Source organism: Megascapheus bottae, chromosome 1 (genome assembly GCF_031878675.1).
Source record: "Megascapheus bottae isolate mThoBot1 chromosome 1, mThoBot2.hap1, whole genome shotgun sequence".
NCBI lineage: Eukaryota > Metazoa > Chordata > Mammalia > Rodentia > Geomyidae > Megascapheus > Megascapheus bottae.
Genome location: NC_143509.1, coordinates 28704363 through 28727934, shown reverse-complemented (window position 1 = coordinate 28727934; position 23572 = coordinate 28704363). Strand labels below are relative to the sequence as shown.

Below are 23572 nucleotides of genomic sequence, written 5' to 3'. Positions count from 1 at the left end.
AACAGCTCTCAAAGCCATCTCCTTGTCCACGCCCACCAGGAGGTTGGGCTGGGGATAAGCAGGAAGAGGGGGGGGGGGCTACACAAAGCCATACTGGCCTTGAGGGGAGACCCCGCCTCTCACAGTGCTTCTGCATCAGCTCTGCTCCCAATGTAGTTTCAGTTCTCTTGGTTGGGTTAGAGGATGTCCTGAGAGCCAGGTGGAGGGGATGTGAGAGCAGAGAAGGCAGGTGGTGGGCCATGAGACCACCTCCCCCACTGAGTGCCTGGAAGTGAGCCTGTTGATTTCCAGCAGGGAGCTGCTGGCCACAATACATGAGTGGCACTGCATGATAATAAAGGCTGGGGTGCGGCTCAGTGGGGGCACCTGCCTCGTGCTGGGTCCTGGGTTCCATTCCTAGCACTGCAAACAAACAAAAAAAAACCCTGAAAGTTGGAGCTGGGCGCCTTGGCTCCAGCACTCAGGAGGCTGAGATCTAAGGATCAAGGTACAAAGCCAGCCCGGGCACAAAAGGACCTGAGACTCTTATCTCCAATTAGCCTCTAGAAAATGGGAAGTGGTACTGTGGCTCAAGGGCAGGGTGACGACGGCCCTGAGCTGAAGAGCTCAGGGACAGCACCCAGGCCCAGAGTTCACCATGACTGACTAAAAAAAAAAAGTTGAATAGCATAGCTAGGCACCAGTGGCTGGGCTACCTAACACCCTAACTACTCAATCACAGTTCAAAGCCAGACCTGGCACAGTCTGTGAAACTCATCTCCAATGAACCAAGAGGAATGTGGCTTAATGGTAGAATACATGGCCCAGAATACATGAGTCCCTAGGTTTGATTCTCAGTACCACATAAACAGAAAAAGCCAGAAGTGGCGCTGTGGTTCAAGTGGTAGGTTGCTGGCCTTGAACAAAAGAAGCTCAAGAACGGTCCCTACGCCCTAAATTCAAGCCTCAGGACTGGGAGAAATAAAAAAAAAAAGCAAAGCTGGGAGCTGGTGGCTCACACTTGTAATCCTAGCTGCTCAGGAGGTTGAGATCTGAGGATTGATTGTGGTTTATAGCCAGCCCAGGAACTAAAGTCTGTGAGACTCTTTTCTCCAATGTACTACCAGAAAACTGGAAGTGGTGCTGTGGCTGAAGGTGTAGAGTGGTAGCCTTGAGCTGAAGAGTTCAGGGAAAGTGCCCAGGCTGAGTTCAAGCCCCACAACCTACAAGAGAAAGGGGGTGGGGAGGCTGGGGGTATTGTCCTAAGCAGTAAAGTGCCAACTTAAGAGCACGGGACCTTGAGCTCCACACCATTGCAACAAAAAGTATTTTAAAAAGTAAATTAGACAAGGCAACTTTCTTTCAAAAACTGGCATTAACTAGAGTGCTAGTCTTGTGGCCACTACATAAGCACAAGGAAGGAGAGGAGGTGGTGCTGGAGACACAGATCCAATGTGTCAGAAAGATATGGTGGGCTCTGTTGGGGGCCACACAGGGCAAGCATAGGGCTGCTCTTTAGGCAAGTGCCCAGCCGGCCAGGCTGCCTGTGGGGTCCGCTTGGCTACATCCCAGGGAGCAATTCCAATCCTGCCTGGTTTGGCTAAAACCAATGGAAAGCCTGGCTACTTAATCATCGCAGCAGGGAAACCCGATCAATAGGACATGGGAAATAAGTGGGCCAATCTGTGCACTCGGTGCTAGGGGCCAGCTAGCATAGATAATGAGTTAAGGAGGAGGCACATGGGAGGCTGGGGTTTGCGGGGTGGCTGGGGGTTCCGGGGGCTCCTGTGCAACTGCAAAGGGCAAAGACAATAAGGATGGCACCAAGGTGGATAAGGAGAGCCAGGATCATGGCTGAGAGGGGTGGTGAGGGGCCGGCCCTCCTCCATCCTCAGGGACACTCTGACAGCTAGCTGTTCATAGATGGACTGCCCATGTCCACATCACAGGCCAGTACCAACCCATCTTCATGAGGGCCGGTCTTTGTGGATATCATTAGCCTCTGTCTTAGCCTTGAGGCTTCCCCCGGGGCAGAGGGAGGAAAGAACATAAGGCAGAAGAGTGACAAAAGAGGTGGCAGGGACTATGGCCCTGGAAGCACTTGGAACAGGAGAGCACCACCTCAGGGAGGGACATGCGGGGCTACCTGTCATACTCAGTTCATGGTGCAAGACTGTGCCCCATTTTACAGATGGAAGACCAAGGGGCAGAAAGATGAGAGGACTCAAAGGGAACTTGGAACAGTGGCTTACGCCTTCGAGCCCCAGCTGTTGGGAGGCAGAGACTGAGAGGATCACAGTTCAAATCTAGGCCAGGCAAAAAGACCTCATATCAACCAACAAGCTGGAGGTGGTGCTATACACCTAGCTACATAGGAGCATAACCAGGAGAATCATGGTCCAAGCTCTTTCCTGAAAAATAACTAAACACCTAAAAGGCTGGAGTTGTGGCCTAAGTGGTACAGCACTGGCCTAGCTACGGCAAGGCCAGTAGCACTAACACTGCTAAAACAAAGGCAGCCAACCCCACCCCCAGGCCCTAGAGCGATGAAAGGGGTGCCAGGGCATGCTGTAGCACCACCAGGAGGGTGCAGGTGTTAAGATAGACAGCTGAGTCCACTGGGGGACGGGGGGAGGGGTGTCTCCTGGACTGTCCTTGGCAGGGATGAGGGGGTAGAAAGGGAGGATTGGAGGATGGATTCATCTCTCCACCCCAGGGTGCTACCCTCCTTACTTCCCACTACAGTCATGGCTGGTTGCACACAAAGCCCCAACAAGGGCCGGCCCAGCCTATAGCCTCCTTTGCTTGCACTCCAGCTCCTGGTTGCTGTAGCCTGGAATGTCTTGGAGAAACACGACCTGCTCCTGAGTGGAGCAGACCAAGGCTGTGGTTGAGGGGTACAAGGAGACAAGGCCCAGGAACACCACTGTGGTGGTGGGCCACCTGCCTACCCCATGGTGAGGTGGTCAGAACTGTGCACCTGGCCTGGCACATCACAAGCTCTGGTGAATTTTTGGAGTGCTGACACTTTGAGCTGCTCCCCTTTTCTAACAGGGCAGGTAATGTTCTGGCAAGATGGGACCCCCCCTCAACATGGCAGGAGCCCCACACATCCCTCAAGTGCTGGCACGACCTCCTGCCCACTGGAGCGCAATTGTGGGGGAATGATGGAGACCACAGATCAGAAAACTGTTTCCTGTGGGGACCCCCTAACAAGGTTCACTAGTGGCAGTAGGTTAGGCCCCAAGAGAGCCCTCCATGGCTTGGTGGGGAGGTAGTTCAGGGCACCAGAAGCCTAGGGTTTCCTCTTGGTGGGAAGACAGCAGTCCCCTGCGCCTGGGCTGGTGGCCCACTAGTATGGGTCCTGAGAGCCTAGGCCCCTCACACCCCTTAGACTGCAGGGACATACTAGCTGGGGGCGACTGGCACTGTTGGGGTTGATCTGCTGCCTAACCCTGCCTAAATACATCCTCTGCCATGCTGCAGCCTCCTGGGAGGTGCCCAATGGTCCGAAGGGTATCTCCTGGGTCCTTGGGACCAAGGCTGGACGGAACCCAAGTTCCCACAGCCACATCTGACTGTCTTCCTGCTGAGGCCAGGCCTTGCTCCACTGGCGGCACACATGGAGCAATCCCCATGGGGCCCAGTGTCCCAACAGCCTCATCCCTGCTCCCTGACCTCAGACAGCCCTTAGGACTGCTTCTTGGTTTCACTGGCCTCGCATCCCTGCATCATGCCCAGCTCTCTGTTGTGCCACCTGGTGCACAGGTGAAGCTCTGCTAGGCTTTTGGGGGGGCCTGGGCTCCAGTGTGATTTCTGCTATCTTCCAAGGCTTTACAGATGCAAATCTAACACTAGAGCAACAGCCAGGGACGGTGCTGGGAACCTGTGGCTCTGGTTTCTGCCATCACCTGCACAATGTAGGCATCCCTCACTGTCTCAAAGCACCTAGCCCATGGGATGTTACCCAGTAGTTAAGAGCTGATAGCTGGCCAAGGTGTGGGAGGTGATGAGGGCCAGGCAGGTGTAGTAAAGGCCCTTTCCTGCTGGCCACTCCCTGCCATAACGAGTCTGGGTGCAGGCCTGGGCCTCTGCTTTTCCCTCTGCAGTCCCAAAAACAGGGTGGTGAGGCTGTGCACCCTGCCTGGCCTGTCCCTCTGTGCTGGTGGAGGGCAGGGCAGGCTAAGTGGCACAGCCCAGAAGGGGCCCTGGGCAGCAGTACTCCCAAAGCCCAGGACCTGGCCCATGCTTTCTTCTCACTGTGCTGGCCTGACATCAGCAGGCCATGGTTCACTGTTCTTGGGGACTTTTGTGGGGACCCCAGCTCCCTATCTACACTAGAGTTTGGCTGAAGTCCAGCTCTAATGTAAGCAGTCCTGGGGTTTCCACTGAAACCACAGGGATTGCCTAGAAGGCAGAAGCACCAAATGACAGCTCCTCTAGCACTACTGGCCAGCCAGACCATGCTACAAACTACACTCCTTTCCACCTGGAGGAAGGGCCCAGCCTGGGAACACCTGTGCTCTCCACACACACGTGAGCAGACTTGCAGGCCAGGCGCCGGGCCCCCATGCCTGCACCCCAGGGACACAGGGACAACACCGTGGCAGGGTAGGCCTGGAGCTCCAGTCCCCAGCAGTGGCAGAGGCAGATCTCACCAGATACCTCCCACCTGTGCAGGACACAGCCAACCAGGTAAGGAGGGCATAGCTCTTGGGCCCCATGAAGAAGAATGCAGGGTGCCTCAGCCACACCAGCCTTGGCCTCACAGAGACACTGAGGAGACACCCACCCTTGGTCTCCAGGCCCAGGTGAACTTGAGGCCCAGTGGCTGATGGAGGAGCCACTGGAATGTTCTCTAGAGCAAAGGCATCCAAACAGAAACTAGCCAGGTACACTTAGTTTCTCATCCTGGGGCTGAGGCAGGAAGGCTGTGGGTCACATGCTGGTAGAAATCAATGTCAGAAGAAAAGTTCTAAAAAGAGAAGCTGAATGGGGCCAGGAGTTTGGCCTAGTGGTTAAAGTGCTTGCCTAGCATGCATGAAGACCTGGGTTCGATTCCTCGGTACCACATACATAGAAAAAAAAAAAAAGCCAGAAGTGGTGCTGAGGCTCAAGTGGTAGAGCTCTAGCCTTGAGAAAGTCCAAGGACAGTGCTCAGGCCCTGAGCTCAAGCCCAGGACTGGCAAAAAAAATAAAAAAAAAAAAAAAAAGAGAAGCTGAAGCCACAAACAAATGAAGCCATGAAACCCGGGGGACCCTGCTGGGCTCGCGCACTGTGAGCCCCTACTGGGGAGGGCTGGGAGCTCACTGGGGACCAGAGGATACAAATACAGGGATATTTTCTAAGAACAGATTGTTCATCAATGCAGGGTAGATGCAGAAGAAGGTGCTTCAGGAGAGCACCCCAGGAGGCTGCAGAGCCGGGAAAAGTGCCACCCACATCACCTGCATTAAACCCTGGGCTGAGGGGCACAGGTGGGGTCCCACCAAGGATGAGGTGCTCCCCTGAGGACTAAGAAGCCAGAGCCCTCACTCCCACCAGCCCTGAAACACAAATACTACCTCTTCAAGCCTAAGACCCTTCTACTTTTGTGTATGTACCAGTCCTGGGACTTGAACTCAAGCCTTTGGTATTGTCCCTGAGCTTCTCTCCTTAAAGCTAACACTCTACCACCTGAGTCACAGCTCTACTTCTGGCTTTTTGGGGTTGTTAGTTGGAGCTAAGAGTTTCATACTTTCCCGCCTGGGCTTGTTTCAAACCCTGATCCTCAGATCTGAGTCTCCTGAGTAGCTAGGGATACAGATGTGAACCACCAGTGCCCAGCTCCTTCTACTTTTAAAGACTTAAAGAGAAACTTGGTCCAGACCTCTTCTAAATGACTATTACCTGTCTCCTCCCTGGAGGAGCGACTTGGCCACTGCTATGCCCAGCACACACACAGCCTTTACACTGCTCTCAAAGGCTGTTCCAGCCCCTGCCCATCTCCCACTGCTGTAATTCCATCTTCCAAGTCAGCACAGCCTCTGAGACAAAACGCGCTCCATGGGAACCTCGCCCCCAAGGATGACAGGATGTCAAGGGTCCCCACTGCACCCAGCTCTGGGCAGCTATCCAGATGGCAGTGTTCCTCCTCTAAGACCCCTCCTGTGGGCCCGGGGAGCTGGGGCAGAGTGAGGGGGAGGAAGTGGCCTGTGATCACCACTACCCCTGCCCTGCCCCTGGCCTGCCCCTGACCCCAGTCCCTGGTCATCAGCTCCAGGCAAGCAGCCATGGTGCTCCCACTCATGCTGCCCTTTAACCCAATGAGTCAGGCCTGAAACCCAGAGAAGAGACGCCCTGGGCAGAGGAGGGAGCTGGCCCTCCCTGGGGGTGGGCTGCATTTCCACAAAGCTGCCCCTTGTGCCCTCAGGATGGATGCCTGAGCACACCAACCTGAAGGCTCTGGGTGGGCCTTCTTAAAGGCCAGAGAGCAGAAGGGTGACCCACTGACTTCTCCACCATGGCCCATGGCTCCCCTTGCCCATCCCAAATGTGTGCTTCTAGCCAGCAGAGCTGAGGGATATAACTCCACACCCAGCAAGGGCTTGGGTAAAGAATATTTGTTGGAATCATAATATTATTTGAGATAAATGAGTGAACAGCCTTGCCCTTGGGCTATCAGTAACAGGTCAAAACAGCAGTGTAGTCAGGACAAGTGACAGGGAGGGGCAAAGGCTATGCTTGGCCCTTAAGCAAAGTGCAAACTTGGGGGTAGTAGAGCACTTGCGAAGAATGCATGAGGATGAGGTGGCCAGGGGTTCAGCCCTAACACACACACTCCAAGAATAAATAACCCCGGCCAGCCCTGGCCACTATCCCGTGAGTGTCCACTGGGGAAGGCCTGTCCTGTGGGTACAGTGAGGATGGACCTTGCCAAAGAGCCGCTATTAAGAGGTTTCTTTTTCTTTGTTGCTGGTACTGGAATTTGGCCTCAAAGCCAATCTTCATTGTCTTGCCTGCTGATTGGGCATGCTCCATGATTTAAGCTTTTTGCTGGTTAATTGGAGACTGTCTCCTAGACATTCCTTCCCCAGGCTGGCTTTGAGCCAGATCTCAGCTACCTAAGTAGTTAGGATTATAGACATGAGCCACCACTGCTTGACACTTCTTTTTAATTGAAGGCTAGCTTGGAACTCTTGATTCTACTGCCTCTGCCTCCCAAGTACTGAAATTACAGGGGTGTACACCCCACCACCCCAGGTCAGGAAGTGAAACTGCTAGGACTCCCAGGATCAGTGTGACACAGCAAAGCTCATGCCCAGACACACATGGTGATGGCCGTGTGAGCACCTGTCAAGTGCTGCCATGCAGGGACAGGAAGTGAGTGACAAGAAAGAGAATGTTCAGGGGGCTGGGAATGTGGCTTGGTGGTGGAGTGCTTGCTTACCACTCACAAAGCCCTGAGTTTGATTCCTCAGCACCATATACACAGAAAATGACAGAAATGGTGCTGTGGCTAAAGTGGTAGAGTGCTAGCTTTGAGCAAAAAGAAGCTTAGGGACAGTGCTCAGGCCCTGAGTTCAAGCCCCAGGGCTGGCACAACAAAACAAAGTGAAGGAATGTGCACCAAGAGGTCAGTGGAGGCTGGCAGAAAAGCCTTCCATCCTGGTATAAGCATAAGGCAACTTGGGCCTACCCAGGGGCTTGGAGAGATGCCAGGGCAGTTGCATGCCACCCTGGAGATGGCTCCCTCCTCCTCAGGCCTTCCTACATCCACTTCCAGCTGTGTGTCATCCCCTGTGTCCTTCCCACACAGGAGGCCGCCGCCCCCTGTGACTGTTTGTCATTAGTCCTATTTCAATCTGAGCCATCACCACGCACACCTGGAACACCTCTTGCCCTGGCTGACAGTCATGATCAGTCAGCTGGTCAGGTCTGCCCTTCCTTCCTGTTCATGCAACAACTATTTGTTATTATTCCATGCCAGATGGAGGAGAAGAAAAGTATGTTGAACTTGGAGTGTACACACAAATGCAGGAGGGAAGAACTGAGTACTTCTGGGAGGAGGGGCAGGAATGGGGATAGAAAGGAAATCTGGGGTTGACTTGGAAACATGGTTGTATGATTTAACTGGAGTATGGCTGGCTGCAGGCTCAAAGGAACGGAAGTGTTGTTGAGCTCGAAGGAGCCCACCGTCCTTTCCACAGTTTGTGCTTCTAACTCAATGGCCAGGACCCTGCTAACGGGAATCTGAGCCACAGGGCTACAAAAGCAAACCTGAACATTCTAGTCAAACAGCGATGACTGAGGGACTGCTAAGTCTGCCAGTTCCCAAGGTGGGACGCGGGGGCTCCTGGGGGCCAACTTCTGTGGAGCCGAAGAACTGAGGGAAGGCAGAGGGAGCACCCAGTCTTGGCAACGTCACCAACACCAGTGGTCTGCACAGGGTCCTAACCTCGTTTACTTTGGCAGACACATGGCTATTGGGATGTGGAGTGCTCCTACGAGGCCCAGGCGCTAAGGGCTGGTACTGTTAGGAGGTGGTGAAACATAAGGAGTCTGGGGACATAGAGGGTGGACCTGGAAGGGGATGGAAGGCCCTAGCCCTTTTTGTTTTTGTTGCATCACTTGGGAAGTAAGGCGTTTTCCTCTGCCACCCACTGCTGCCGTGGTCCAAGGCCTCCCCAGGGATCAGCCACTCATCATGGCCTGATAGCCTCAGCTTTTCTGTCACAGAGGTGCAAAGCTGAGGCACAACTGGCTATTGATCTTGGGGAAGCATGGAGCCAGGATCCTGAGCAGCTCTGAACACAGTGCTTTCACGAGGGGTCAGTGAAAGGCCTTGCTCTAAGTAGGGGTAAGAATCCCTTTTATTTCTTCACAGAGCAAAGGTCCTCTGGTACTTTTTCCTCTGTGAGGCTAGTCACAGCCTCAGTGCCTTACGGACTCCTTTAGTGTGGCATTAAATAGACAGCAAAAAGGATGCCCTGGGGTGCAGCTTGGCCCTGGCACAGCTAAGGCCACATCTAACCTCAGAACTACAAAAGAAAGGTGCAGCTCAGAGCTAGGCCAAGTGGACAGCTGCTCTTTCACCCAGGCCTTTGCCACTGGGTGCACATGCTGATGGTTCACGATTGCAATTCTAGCTACTCAGAGGAGGCTGACGTTCAAAGCCAGCATGGGAAGGACAGGTTGTAAGACTTACCTTCAAGAAACCATCAAAAAACTGGAAGTAGACCTGTGATTCATAGTGATAAAGCACTAGTCTTGAGCAAAATGCTCACCCAGGCTCTGAGTTCAAGCCCCATGACCACCACCACCACCACCACCAAAAACAAAACACAAACAAAAACAATTTGCAGGGGCCAGGAGTTTGGCCTAGTGGTAAAGTGCTTGCCTAGCATGCGTGAAGACCCAGGTTCGATTCCTTGGTACCACATACATAGAAAAAGCCAGAAGTGGTGCTGTGACTCAAGTAGCAGAGTGCTGGTCTTGAGGAAAAGCCCAAGGACAGTGCACAGGCCCTGAGTTCAAGCCCCAGGACTGACAAAACAACAATAAAAAACAAACAAAAATAAACAATTTGCAAATGTTAAGTCCTAGGGAGGTGGAGGGCATATTTTTAGGAGACTTAGTCTCCGAGTGGAGGACAAACTGACAATAAGGATTCTTGCGGGATTTCACAGCCCAAACTGAGGTCTCAGAGCAGGAACGCTGTGGTTGCCATCAGTTCCCCCAGATGTGGCTCCCGTGAGGCCATAATGAGCATACCCTGGTTGCGAACTCCTCTCTACCACGCTGGCCAGGAGCCCAGGCACAGGGCAGCTGAAATATCACACCTTACTAGTACCTGAACACCTGATACCCTGCAGCTCTGGGGCCAAGGTTTTAGGTCACACAAGTCAGTTGAGCTGTATTGTTTCCAGGCTAAGACTCCTAAAGGCCTACATGGTTACATAAAGACAGGCTCTTAGAGAGCCTGACACAGGCCTCAGGCTCCTCCTCCCACCCACTGGGAAAGTTCAGAGCGTCTCCCGCCATGTCACCCCATATATGGCCACAGGAGGAAGGACACACAGTGGTGGTGCAAGGGCCTAAAGGAAAGCCACAGAGCAGCAAAGTGCATCAGGTCAGAGTGCCACCGACTCGGCTCACACAGCTCACCAACAGCACCCAGCCAGAGACGCAATTCCAAACAACCAGCCAACCATACAGCCCATTTCAGCGAGGTGCAGCCCAGCCATGTGGCACTGCCTCCCTCCAGCTCACGGGGCAGGCTTGATGCTTGTGGCTCATTTACGGTGGGTGGTGGGCACTGACTATGGCTGTCATTTCTTGGGTGCCTCTCAAGGCAGGAGACATCTCATGACACACACTCAGCAAGGAAGGGACACGCCCTTGTAGCTTATGGGCTGTGTGTGACTGGCTCAGTGGGGCTCCAGATTCCTTCTAGCATGCCCCAGCTCCACAGCTACCCCTGGGAACCTACAACCTTCTACCAGGGGAGCTCCAAAGCTCACAGCCCAGGGTGTGCAAGGCAGGCATGATGGAGCCTCCTAGAGGGCCTAGGGAAAACAGCCTTGATTGACACCATGCAAAAATTACATCAGTCTATCTATGAGCCCCACCCAGGGGGCCCCACAGCAGTTCTGACTCAGAGAAGGTTGACAGAGTGGCGGGAATGGGTGGAGTGAGAAGCACTAGACTAACTCAAGTGTTTTGTTAGGGTGTCTCTGAATTTTCTTAAAATGACAGCAAGGAAGAGTCTCACCCTCAGGGAAAGGAATGATGGGAACCGGGCATGGAAGGTCAGGATGGAGAAATCCCGCCCAGCATACCTGTGGTCTTCCCCAAACACAAAGCACTTGTAAGCAGGAGCCTGGGTGCTGACTGCTGTCTGCAGGGTGAGGAGAGGGGGCAGAGGGGCCATGAATGGGAAATTGTCATGCAGTGTTTTCCTGGGGACCTCCAGGGAACAAGCCAACCCCCGCAAAAGAACAGAAAAGCATAGGGCCAAATGTCCTGCTTAAAGGAAACAGGCTATTAGGGAATCTATATATACAAGAAGATAAATGTAGGCAAGAAAATAGAGTAAGAATCAATCTTGAGAATGTAAATCAGTGAAACCACTAGGAAATCAACCTGATGGCTCCCCCACAAACCTACACAGACCCTGCACATGCTCCTGCTCTGCCGTTTTTGAGCACACACCAGAGGAACATCAACGACACATGAGACACACTGCAAAACACATTACAGAGGCACTACTCACAACAGCCATGATATGCAACTGAGGCGCCAAGGACCAACAAATGGATAAAAATGTGCTACAAAGGCCAGGTACAGTGATTCACGCCTGTAATCCTAGCTACTCAAGAGGCTGAGATCTGAGGATCAATGTTCAAAGCCAGTCCAGGCACAAAATGACCTGAGACTCTTATCTCCAATTAACACCTAGAAAGTGGGAAATGGGGCTTGGATCAAGGGTAGGGTAGTAGCCTTGAGCTCAAGAACTCAGGGACAGTGCCCAGGCTAAGTTCAATCCCCACTCACAAAAAAAAAAAAAAAAAAAGAGCTACATAAACAATGGAGTATTAGTGTTGGGGGTTTTGTATGCTTGCTGTTGCATGCTGAAGTTTGAATTCAGGGCCTTGTGGGCAGGTGCTCTATCACTTGAGCCAATTCTACCAGCTCAAGGTAAGTCAAGGTAGCAAGGTGCTGCTGGCGCATGCCTGTCATCCTAGCTACTCTGGAGGCTGAGATCTGAGGATGGTGGTTCAAAGACAGCCTGTGAACTAAGAAAACCTTGAGACTCTTATCTCCAATTAACCACTAGAAAACTGGAAGTGGTGCTGTGGCTCCAGGTGTAGGGCAGTAGCCATGAGCTGAAGAGCTCAGGGACAGCTCCCAGGCCTAGAGTTCAAGCCTCCACCAACCCCCACCGCCCCTCCCCAAAAGTCAGTGAGACTTTTATCTCCAATCAAGTGGATGTGGAGCTGTGATTCAAAGTGGCAGAGTACTAGCTTTGAGTGAAAAAGCTCAGTGATAGCATCCAGATCCTGAGTTCAAGCCCCATGATTGATGAGACAAGCACCCATGTTTCCATTCATATATAGCATGTAAAAAAATATGGCATGACTATAAAACTAGCATTGGGGGGGAGCAACAAGTGGGGAGGGAGAAAGGAGAGAATAAGAGGAGTATGTGTGAATATTAGAGAAGTAAATTATAGTTATAGATAAATAAATGTAACCCAGAGAACCTCTTTTTTGTTGTTGCTGTCGTCAGTCCTAGGCTTGGACTCAGGGCCCGAGTCGTCAGTCCTAGGCTTGGACTCAGGGCCCGAACACTGTCCTTGGGCTTTCTCAAGGATAGTGCTCTTCCACTTGAGCCACAGCACTATTTCCGGCTTTTTTTGTTCGTGTGGTACCCAGGAATGGAACCCAGGGCTTCATGTATGCTAGGCAAGCATTCTACCACTAGGGCATGTTCTTGGCAGTAAACTTCTTTAAAAGGATGCAAGGAGGTCAAAAAAGAGTAACAGCCAATTTGATCAAAGCACATTATATGTTTTGATATCACAATGAACATCCTTTCTACAATTAATTTATGTTACTAAACAAGGAAAGAGGGATGGCATATAACTCAGTGATAAAACACTTGAGTCACAACTACGATATCCTGGGTTTGATCTCCAGTACCATAAAAAGAAAAAACAACACACATGTTGAACACGCATGTGGAAACAAGGAGAGAGCAGGTCTGGACTGTGGCTGCTAGCCAAAGCCATGGGGATAATACATAAGAATATTAGTGTGATAACGCCCAGCCAGAAGGCCTGTGTCAAGGTCCTCCAGGGGCCTGGCAGTCACCAAGAACCTGACCTACAGCTGTCATCTGAGGGGAAGCAGGTTCATAGGAACCCCTGATGTGGGTTATGTGGTGGGGGGGGAGTTAACATGGGACAAAACCCACGAAGTGTGCTGCACACAGAATATAGGTACCCCTACTGCGGTGGTTTTGAAGATGCATCTGCCTAGGAGAAACAGGGAGGGCTTCCTACCTAACAAGATGGTGAGCTCTGGTGCAGGATGCATCTGGAGACCCACTCTCTTTGGGTGTACTGCCCTTGCTTGCTGTGACTGATGAGAAGGAAGAGAAGACTTTCCCTCTTCCCCTCAGCCCCCAACCAGTCCTGGGGCTTGAACTCAGGACCTGGGCACTGTCCCTGGACTTCTTTTGCTCAAGGCTAGCACTCTACCATTTGAGCCACAGTACCATTTCTGCCTTTTTCTGCTTATGTGGTACTGAGTAATCAAACCCTGGGTGTCATGCATGCTAGGCAAGCACTCTACCATTAGGCCACATTTCTAGCCCCAAGACTCTCCCTCTTTGCTTTGCAGGGCTGGGGATGGGATCCAGAGACTTGTGGTTGCCCAGCAGACACAACAATGGTTAGAACAACAGCCAGACCTTTCTAAAGACCACTTTAACAGGAGAGCTTATTGCAGAGAAAAAAAGAGCTCAGGCTGGGTACAGTGGCTCACACCTGTAATCCTAGCTACTTAGGAGGCTGAGATCTGAGGATCTCAGTTCAAAACCAGCCCAGGCACTAAATTCTGTGATACTCTTATCTCCAATTAACCACCAGAAAACCAGAAGTGGCACTATGGCTCAAGGGATAAGGCAGTAGCCTTGAACTGAAGAGCTCAGGGACAATACCCAGGCCCAGAGTTCAACTCCCACCACCAACAAAAAACAAAAACAATAAAATAACTCAGTTACAAGGCATACGGAGTCATGGAGCATGCAACATGTACCCGGAGCGTTGGCAGCTAGTGCTGGCACTGGCACTGGTTGCAGCCACGTGTGCACTGCTACTGGCAGTCTGGGAGACACCTATGAGGTGAGGGACATGAGTGGAGCCATGTGGACGCAGACTGGAAGGTGGGTATAGAGATGTAGTGGGAGGCCCACAAACAGGACACAACGCCCCCAAGGAGAACTGGGGTAACAGGCAGCAAGTACCTACAGAAGGAGTCCAACAGGACTCTGGTGTGGATGCCAGGATTGGGTGGAGGCTCAAGAGAGGGAAGTAGGAGCCAGGCCAACTGGACCTGGGGAGCAAGTTCTAAGGAGCAGGAAGTGGTCCAGTTTGGAACAAGTAGGTCAGCCTGGATGTGTAAACCACGTGAGCCCCTTTAAGGAAGAAGGAAATGCACTCACTGTGTGCCTTGGGCCTGCTGAGGCTCTGGGCTAGACTCAGCCCCTTAGGCCCAGTCCAGTGTACTCCTAATCACAGGCCCCAAGGGCTCAAGGCACATCCCAAGCCAAAGGGCTGTCTGGTCTTTGACTTTTCTATTCTCCTTTTTAGACCAGTTAGACCTGTTGCAACCAACTTCTCCAAGGTCTTGTCAGCTACCCAATTCCCTGCAGCCAGGCTCAGGCTGACTTGATGCTGACTGACTATCTACAGACCACATTGAAGGTCAGCCCCTCCTATGCTGAGGAAGAGCGTATCAAGAACAACTTTTTTCTTTTCTTTCCCTCCTTCCCTCCCTCCCTTCCTTTTTTGTGGGTCATGGGGCTTGAACTCGGCCTGGGTACAGTCCCTGACCTCTTCAGCTCAAGGCTACTCAAGGCTTATGTGTTGTCCCTGAGCTGTGTAGTTCCTGAGCTCTTCAGCTCCAGGCTACTACCCTATCCCTTTCGCCAAGCCCCACTTCCCATTTTCTGGAGGTTAATTGGAGATAAGCCTCAGGTCCTTTTGAACCTTGACCCTCAGATCTCAGCCTCCTGAGTAGCTAGGATTACAGGCGTGAGCCACTGTGTGGGGCTCAAGCAGAGCTTACCAGCATCTTGGTCTCTTCCCTCTCCTACCCTATTTTGTGCCCATCTCTAGGCTTGAACTGAGGGCCTGGGTTCTACCTTGAGCTTTTTTTTTTTTTTTTTTTTCCTTATTAGTGCTGGGGCTTGTACCCTGGGTCTAAGCACTGTCTGTGAGCTTTCTCAAGGCTAGCCACTGCAGCCCTCCTGGCTTTTTCTGTGTATGTGGTGCTAAGGAATCCAATCCAGCTCTTCATGCATGCTAGGCAAGCACTCTACCACTAGGCAAAACTCCCTGCCAACCCCCAAGCTCTTTTTGCTCAAGGCTAGCTTTCTATCACTTGAGTCACAGTGCCACATCTGTCTTTTTGGTGGTTAATTAGAAGGAAGAGTCTCATGGTAAGACTTTCCTGCCTGGACTGACTTTGAACCTCAATCCTCAGATCTCAGCTTAAGTCACTAGCAGTACCTCTCTTTCTTTGGTGCCAAATTTGGACATGACTCAGGGCCTGGAGGCTGTCTCTGAGTTTTCCTGCTCAAGACTAGTATTCTACCACTTGAGCCACAGCTTCACTTCTGATTTTCTGGTGGTTAATTAGAGATAAGGGTTTCTTGAACTTTCCTGCTCAGGCTAGTTTTGAACCATGACCCTCAGATCTCAACCTCCAGAGTTGATAAGGAATTACAGACATGAGCTTCTCTCTTTTTAAGACCGAGGTCTCACTATGTAGCCCAGATTGGTCTAGATCTCCTGTGTCTGCCTCTTGAGTGCTGGCATTAAAGGTGTGTGCCACCAAACTCACCCTGCTGGTATTCTTCTAACCTAGCACACTGGATGTGAGCCAACAATGCTTAGAGGGTAGAGGACTCACTTCAGGCAGTAGTCCTCAGAAGATGCTGAGGACAAAGGCAGGGAGATGGGAAGCAAAGAGGACAGGGCTGGGGTGGAGAGGTAGGAGGCACAGGATGAACAGAGTGCATCACGAAAAGTCCTGAGCATGGCAGACTAGACCAGTTTGATTTGGGTGCATCCTGTGCAGAGCCAAGATGGGATTTAAGGGTGGGACCAGGGTGTATGATCCAATGATCCTCAATGCCAGGGGAAGCTGGGACTTCCCTCCAGGCCTGCGGGGGGGGGGGGGGCAGAGGGATTCTCTTCTTCTTTTAGGGCCTGCTCTTACAAGGTCAATATAGTGCTAACTTATTTTCCAGCCAACATTGAGAGAATTGTGGGATGAATCAGGGACCAAGCTCAATAGATACAGTAGCGAGCAGAAATACAATCCTTGTCTGCAAAGAGCTGGTAACTCAGTGATGAAGATGGTGGGCATGAATGTGAAACTCGGAGCAGAATCTCACCATCTAGGGTTCCAGGAAGACAGTGAGGTGAGGGCAGAGATGACAAAGAAGGGCAAGCCCCTACCCTGCCCCCCTCCCTGGGCACCTAACACTATGTAGAAACTCACACCCCGGGCACCAGCACACCTCCAGGTGAACCCTCACTTCACCCCATAGCCACTGGCCAGGGAGTACTTTCCCAAGTGGCCAGCCGCAGTGCTGCGTCAGGGCTAGGAAGGAAACAGCGCCTGTCTTCCTGTCTTCCTGCCTCCTGCCAGGAGGGTTGGGAAGTCTGCATGGCCCCCACAAGGGGCCTAGTCAGCGGGTTTTTGTAGGAGCTGAGCGGAAAAGGAAGAAGCCTGTGGGGGCTGGAGACTGCCCAACGGAAAACAGGAGCAGAAAGGCATTCAAAATGCAGTGCTGGGGAAAGTGCCTGCAGAACCCAGCCGGCCCTGCTGAAGATGGCTAGGGGGGGAGGCGGGGGGGGGGGGGGCGGGCGGTAGGGAGGGGGGAGAGCAATCAGCTGCTACTGCAGCAGCCCTCACATTCCTCCCTCCAGCTTTCCAGGGACAGCCCTGGAAAGGGGCCAGAAGAGCACCCCACACTCCAGTGGGCACATTAAAATGCAGCTAAAACTGGACTTGGAGCCCTTGGACCTTAACCTGCCCTCCAGCCCAGGAAAGCAGAAACACAGGACCGCCATCCCTTTCCCCTTCCCCCTTCCCTGCATGGCTGAGGTGGGAAAGTTGGCTGTGGGCTCTAAATTAAAAAAAAAAAGAAGTTTCCCTACTGCAGCTGGTTTCAGAACACTGACAGGCAACATGGAAGAAGAGCACAGCCCTGAGGCACCAGGAAAGACAGAACTGTGCTCTTCATTCCTGGGACAAAGGCCACTGGACACACACATTCACACACAAAGGACAATGGAAGGGCAGGTTTATGCTGTACAGGCCGGACCTGAAAGTTGTCCTCTGAGGAATGGGGTGGACCAATACATATGACACATGATCACATAGATGCTTAGGGGTGCTCGGTCCCAAAATGTACTCCATGCCAGGATGGTAGCTAAGGTGGAGGGGTGGGTATATTGCTAGGTCTGGTGGTCTCAAAAACCAAAAGTCCCTAACTTCCTACGTGGAGGAACAGTGACCCTCACCCTGCAGGCGGTGATGAGGTGGCACTCCAACTATAATTAAGCATGGCAGGGCTTGGTACTAACACACCCAGATAAGCAAGGCGATTAGCTCCCATGGAGCCCCAACAGGTCTTTAGAAAACACAGGAGTCTGAGTCAGAGGCGAACTTTTTGCTCTGGGTTTATACATGGCCTAATGTACAACAGTCACACGTGGCAGAAATTTGAGAAAGGGGCCAGGGGTGGGGCTCTGTGGTGGAGCCCTTGCCCACAAGGCCCTAGGCTCAGCCCTAGTACTGCAAAGGGAAAGAAACAAGGAAAAGCAGCACTTGCTCTAGAGAAGGCCTTGGGTTCCATCCCTAACGTCACAAGAAAGGTCAGAGCAGATGGCACTTGAGGACCTTCTAAGATGCCAGCTAGGTCTCATGTCTCCATTTACTGCTTTCTCTGCCTCATGCCTTTCTCATGGGATGGGGCCAGGGTCCCCAGCATCTGGTCCTTCCCTTATTCTGTCTATGCTTCTCTCTTTCTTTCCAGACTGAGAACCTGGGCAGGGAAACAGCAAGAGGGTCTGAGGCATGGATAGAGAGCTTGCCTGGCATGCAAGAGGCACTGGGTTCTATCCCCAGCAACCATTAAAAAAAGAAAAAGAGAGACGTGGTGGTTGTGAATTTTCCCCTAGCTCAGGTCTGCCAAGTTTTTCCCTTTCAAATTTTCTCCCTCTTTTCAGGCAAAAAAAAAAAAAGAAAAGAAAAAGGTCAGGACAGCATTCCAGACAGCCATCAGTGCTAGCCTTAGTTACTCTTTCCAATCTGCATGTGGTCAGGCCACAAGGATCAGGAAAGTGCCTGGGGCTGGCGGTCACGTCCTCAAACATGCCACAGGTGCAGTGGGACACAAACTGGGTCTGCATCTTCCAGGGAGCTTTCTTCATGTGAATGTATAAATTTCTTCTGATACCCGGGAATACTCTTACCCTACCCCTTCTAGATGGACACAAATCTGGAGTAGATTATGAGGGCATGAACCAGGGACGTTGTATCACCAGCCTTTGTACCAAGCTGACTTCCTTTTTCAGGAAAAGAAGTAAAAGCTCTCACACTTCCGGCCCCCACACCACCTGACAGGCTGTGCTGTCAACCTGTGATGGCTGTGTGGGGTGGGTGCAAGTCATCTCAGGAGGCTGCAGACCTTTTATCACAGCATCACAGTTAGGACCCAGCTCCCCTCTCCACCTGGCTTGTGCTTCTCAACTCAGAAGCAACACTGTGGCAAGCCTTTGGCACCCAGAGCCTATCTTCGAGTGGATTCTCCAGCTCAGTGGGTACTGCTGACATCTAGGATGGATGATGCTTGAGCTAACCAGTGAAATGAAAGGTAGGATCCCTGGCATCTATCTACTTTGAGCCAATGGCTCCTTCTCTGTAGGCTGTGACAACCCAACAAGGTCTCAGACACTGCTGGATCAGAGTGAGACAAGGTGACAGGAAAAGAAAGGGCACAAGCTTCAGCTGCCGTAAGAATACCAGAACCAGGCCGGGAGTTTGGCCTAGTGGTTGAGTGCTTGCCTAGCATGCACGAAGGCCCGGGTTCGATTCCTTGGTACCACATACATACAAAAAAGCCGGAAGTGGTGCTGAGGCTCAAGTGGTAGAGCTCTATCCTTGAGAAAGTCCAAGGACAGGGCTCAGGCCCTGAGCTCAAACCCAGGACTGGCAAAAAAAAAAAAAAAAAAAAATACCAGAACCAGATAGGGGTGGAGGTTACTCAGGGAACTGAGATCTGAAGACCATGGTTTGAGGCCAGCCCTGACAGAAACAAGTCCAAGAGATTCCATCTCCAATTAACCAGTTAAAAGCCAGACTGAAGGCATGGTTCAAGTGGTAGAGTATCAGTCATGTGTGAGAGAGCTGGGTGAAAAGGCAAGGCAAGTGCACACTTGCTTGCTTGCATGCATGCACACATGCACACATACACATACACATACACACACACACACACACACACACACACACACACACACACATCACACCACCACCACTAGAACCAAAAGACCTGATAGAACAGACACAGTGGGCTGAATGGAGTTTTACATAATATCCACCAAGATATACAAGGCTACCTATGGTTTGCGCACTGGAAGTTTGGGGAGCTATCCTAAGAACAGCCCATCAGATTTTCAGTCGGGGAGCCCACAACTCCGCGCTGTGAACACTTGGAGTTAGGTCATTCTTGGGGTGAGGGGTCTTTGCCACTCATTATGATGTTCAGCAGTGTTCCTGGCTTCCATCTACTGCTTACTAGATGCCAGCAGCACTCTGCTGAGTTGTGACCAAACATATCCCCAGATGCTGTCAAAATGTCCTGCAGGGCAGGACTGACCCTGGGTGAGATCCACTGTCTTACAGGAAGTAGAGAAAGTGCCTGAGTAAAGAAAGCAGTACATTTACAGCAGCTGAGACTACTGGCTGAGTAGATGGAGTGGTCTGGGTAGCAAAGCCACACAGACAGCCTAGGCCAGATGAACCAGTGAGCCAGTGGGGAGCGTGCAAAGTCTTGTGGAATGGAATGTGGCCTGGGCCATTCCCCACAACTCGAACGTCACAGTTGCCTGGGAGGCCAGGACCAATGGCAGTCTTTTTCTGGGACAGGCCTCGGAACTGAGAAACAGTAAGTCGATTTTTATACACCAGTGTATAGCAGGCCGAGCTGCCCATGTATGCTTCATAGTTCCAACCACAGTCCCAGAGACAGAAAATTCTGATGGCAGGTCTACCAGGCTGAGCAGTGCCTCTGGAAGAGTGAGCCATGTAGACCACCACCAGGCTCTGACAGCTAGGGGTGGGTGGGGAAGGTCTGCAGACATTACTCTGGGAGAGTGCAAGAATTCTTCCACTGCAGATATCAGTCCTGAGGGAGGGACCTCATCAGACCAACACGTCCATTTCTAAGGCCTTTCACCACGTGGAAGCACGTGGGCCCCTGCCTGTTGGCCAAGACCTCACTCACTTAATTCTACCCTGCTGGCGCAATGGGACTTCAAATTCCTCTGTGGCAAATCTCTCTTCCTCTAAGGTATAGCAATCATTGCCATCTAGAGATGATACCAAATACTTTTTTCCTCCAGGGACAAAAGACACCCGCTGTCCGTCACTGGACACTCATTTCTCTTCCTTCTCATTGGGCCCCTTCAAACTGCGGGAACATCCTTCTCACCAGCACAACCCAAACAATTCCCAAAGTGTTGGTCATTCCTCTGTGAAGTCTATCTATACCAACTTCACAGCCAGCGCCCTTAATCTACACTAATACACAGCCCAAGGTACAGCTTGGCTCTAAAATTGTAAACTCAACTGTAACCAGGCACAGTGGTTCATGCTTGCAATCCCAGCTGCGTGGGAAGCAGGCATCAGAAGCGTTGTGGTTTCGTCTCAACATCAAAGTTAGACATAGTGGCATGTAACTGTGGTATTGGCTATGTAGGAGACTTAAGAAGAAGCGTACTGGTCTGGGATAGCTAATGAAAGATACAGATTTTAATCTGAAAAAATAACTAAAGCAAAAAGGGCTAGGAGTGTGGTTCAAGTGGTAAAGCATCTTCGAGCATAAGGCCTTGCATTCAAACTCCAATACTGCAAAGAGAGAGGCGGGGAGGAGGCACCAAAATATCACAGTTCCAAGCCAGCCAGGGCAGAAAAACTTAAGAAACTAGTCTCAGGAAGCAGTGAGCTGAGCTATGAAGGAAAACCTAATGTAGGCAGATTATGGCTCAGGCATGTACCTGGGCAAGAAGGGAAACCCTATCTCAAAAGTTACCAGGAGCCGTACCAGTAGCTCACACATATAATCCTAGCTACTCAGGAGGCTAAGATCTGAGGATTGCAGTTCAAAGCCAGCCCAAGCACAAAAGTCTCTGAGACTTTTTTTTTTTGCCAGTCCTGGACTTGAGTTCAGGGGCTGAGCACTGTCCTTGGACTTTCTTAAGGCTAGAGCTCTACCACTTGAGCCTCAGCACCACTTCTGGCTTTTTTCTATGTATGTGGGACCGAGGAATTGAACCCGGGCCTTCGTGCATGCTAGGCAAGCACTCAACCACTAGGCCAAACTCCCAGCTGTCGCTGAGACTCTTATCTCCAATTAATCACCAGAAAACTGGAAGTGGTGCAGTGACTCAAAAGGGTAGAGCCCTAGCTTTGAGCAAAGAGAGGTTCAGGGAAAGTATCCAAGCCCATAATTCAAGCCCTAGGACCAGAAAACAAACAGGAAAGGAAAAAGAGTTCCTTTGCAGAGCAAACTGTAGCTTTCCCCAGATTTAAGAGCAGCAGGTCCTGGACTTTGCAAAAGCTCGCTACCTGTCACAGGAAAAAGTCTTGAATTCAGTATTCATCTTCTGGGAATTTTCCCTACAAAACCATTCCTACCAGGGTACAATGTGGCTATTCACCATAGTAGTTATATGTTGCAGAAAGTTTCAGAAATAATAGTAACATCTACCAAAGATGCAAAGCATGTGTGGGTGGTTCATATCAGTAGCCTTGGCTACTTAGAAGGCTGAGGTCTGAGAATCTAGGTTTGAAGCCAGTCATAGCAAAGAAGTCCTTAAGACACATCTCTCCAATTAACCAGCAAAAAGCCAGAACTGGACCTGTGTCTCTCAAACTGTACAGCACCAGCCTTGAGTGAAAAAGGTCAGAGACAACACCTAGACCCTAAGTTCAAGTTCAATAATGAGGCATGCAAACGCGCATACAGATTAAAAACAAAAAAATCAAGATGCAAACTAGCACCAGCCTGTCATTCTAGCTATTAGGAAACTAAGGCAGAATAATCCCTTGAGCTCAGAAACTTTGGGCCATCTTGGGCAACACAGAGACACCCTGTCTTAAAAATCAAACCATCAACCCAGTAAACTAGGAGTTTGCTTTAGTGCAGATGGTATGTATCTGTCAGAAGACTGAAACAAACTAAGCCCAGTCAATGTGATGAAACCCTGTCTCAGAGCAAAATAGAGAAAATAAAAAGCAATTGGGGGTGGGGGGAGTCAGGGAAAGGAAACAAATTCTGACTCTGGAAGTGAGGTTGCAATGATGTCTAAAGACTTTTTTTTTTTTTTTGGTAGTCCTGAGGCTTGAATTCAGGACCTGAGCACAGTCCTTGGGCTTTCTCAAGGGTAGAGTTCTAGCACTTGAGCCACAGCACCACTTCCAGCCTTTTCTGGGTATGTGGTACTAAGGAATTGAACCCGGAGCTTTGTCCAAGCTAGGCAAGTACTCTACAACTTGGCCAAACTCCCGGCCCTCTAAGGACATTTTGAGTCAAGACTGAAGGGCACTGCTGCCACTGAGTGGGTGGAAGGCCAGTTACACAGCTACACAGGACACCCACTCTAGAGAACAATCCATTCCAAGTGTCAAAGGAGCCCTGGCTGGAGAATTCCAGTTCCAGTATGATATCTAAGACACAGTTTACAATTTTTTTTGGCCAGTTGTGAGGCTTGAACTCAGGGCCTGAGTACTGTCCTTGGACTTTCCAAGATCACCGAAAGTGTGCTATCACATTATGTGTATTTTTTTTTTTTTTGGCCAGTTGTAGGCTGGGACTCTGCCTGGCCACTGTTCTTGGGCTTTCTCAAGGCTAATGCTCTACCACTTGAACCACAGCACCGTTTTTGGCTTTTTCTGTGCATGTGATACTGAGGAATTGAACTTAGGGTTTCATGCATGCTATGCAAGCACTCAACCACTAGGCCATGCTCCTGGCCCCAGTGTATGTTTTTTGAAAGATGAAAGGGACTTTTTAAGAAACAGTCCAGCTCCAGAGCCTGAAGTCTGGGGTTGGGGGGGGGGTGTTGATTTCTAGCTACCCTTAAACTTTGTCCAGTGTCCAAAGTGAAGGGGGGGCACTCTGGGAAATAATCACTCCAAATATAAATTTTCCTTGCCCAAGGCTGTCTGGCTTAGAGTCCAGGGGCAAAGGCCTTGGGGACTTTATTTCTTTTGCCCTTAGAATGGGGGTCAGGGGGTTGTGTGCCTGGCACTGGGTGGCTCAGGCCTGTCATTCTAGCTGCTCAGGAGGCTGAAATGTGAGGGTCCTGATTCAAAGCCAACCGGGACAGGAAAGTCTATGAGACTCTTCTCTCCCGTGACCCACCCAAGAGCCAGAAGTGGAGCTGTGGCTCAGTGGCAGAGCACCGGCCTTTGGGAAATAAAGATCAGAGACAGAACCCAGGCCCTGAGTTCAAGCCCTAGGACCAGCACACCCCCCAAAAAAAACTGGGGGGGCCAGGAGTTTGGCCTAGTGGCAGAGTGCTTG

At 51.2% G+C, this 23572-nt stretch overlaps 1 protein-coding gene across 1 annotated transcript in view; it reads right to left on the bottom strand.

Moving 5' to 3' along the window:
* The window catches only part of Sh3gl1 (SH3 domain containing GRB2 like 1, endophilin A2), a 30142-nt gene that overhangs the window by 5845 nt on the left and 725 nt on the right, over positions 1-23572 (bottom strand). The window lies entirely within an intron of this gene.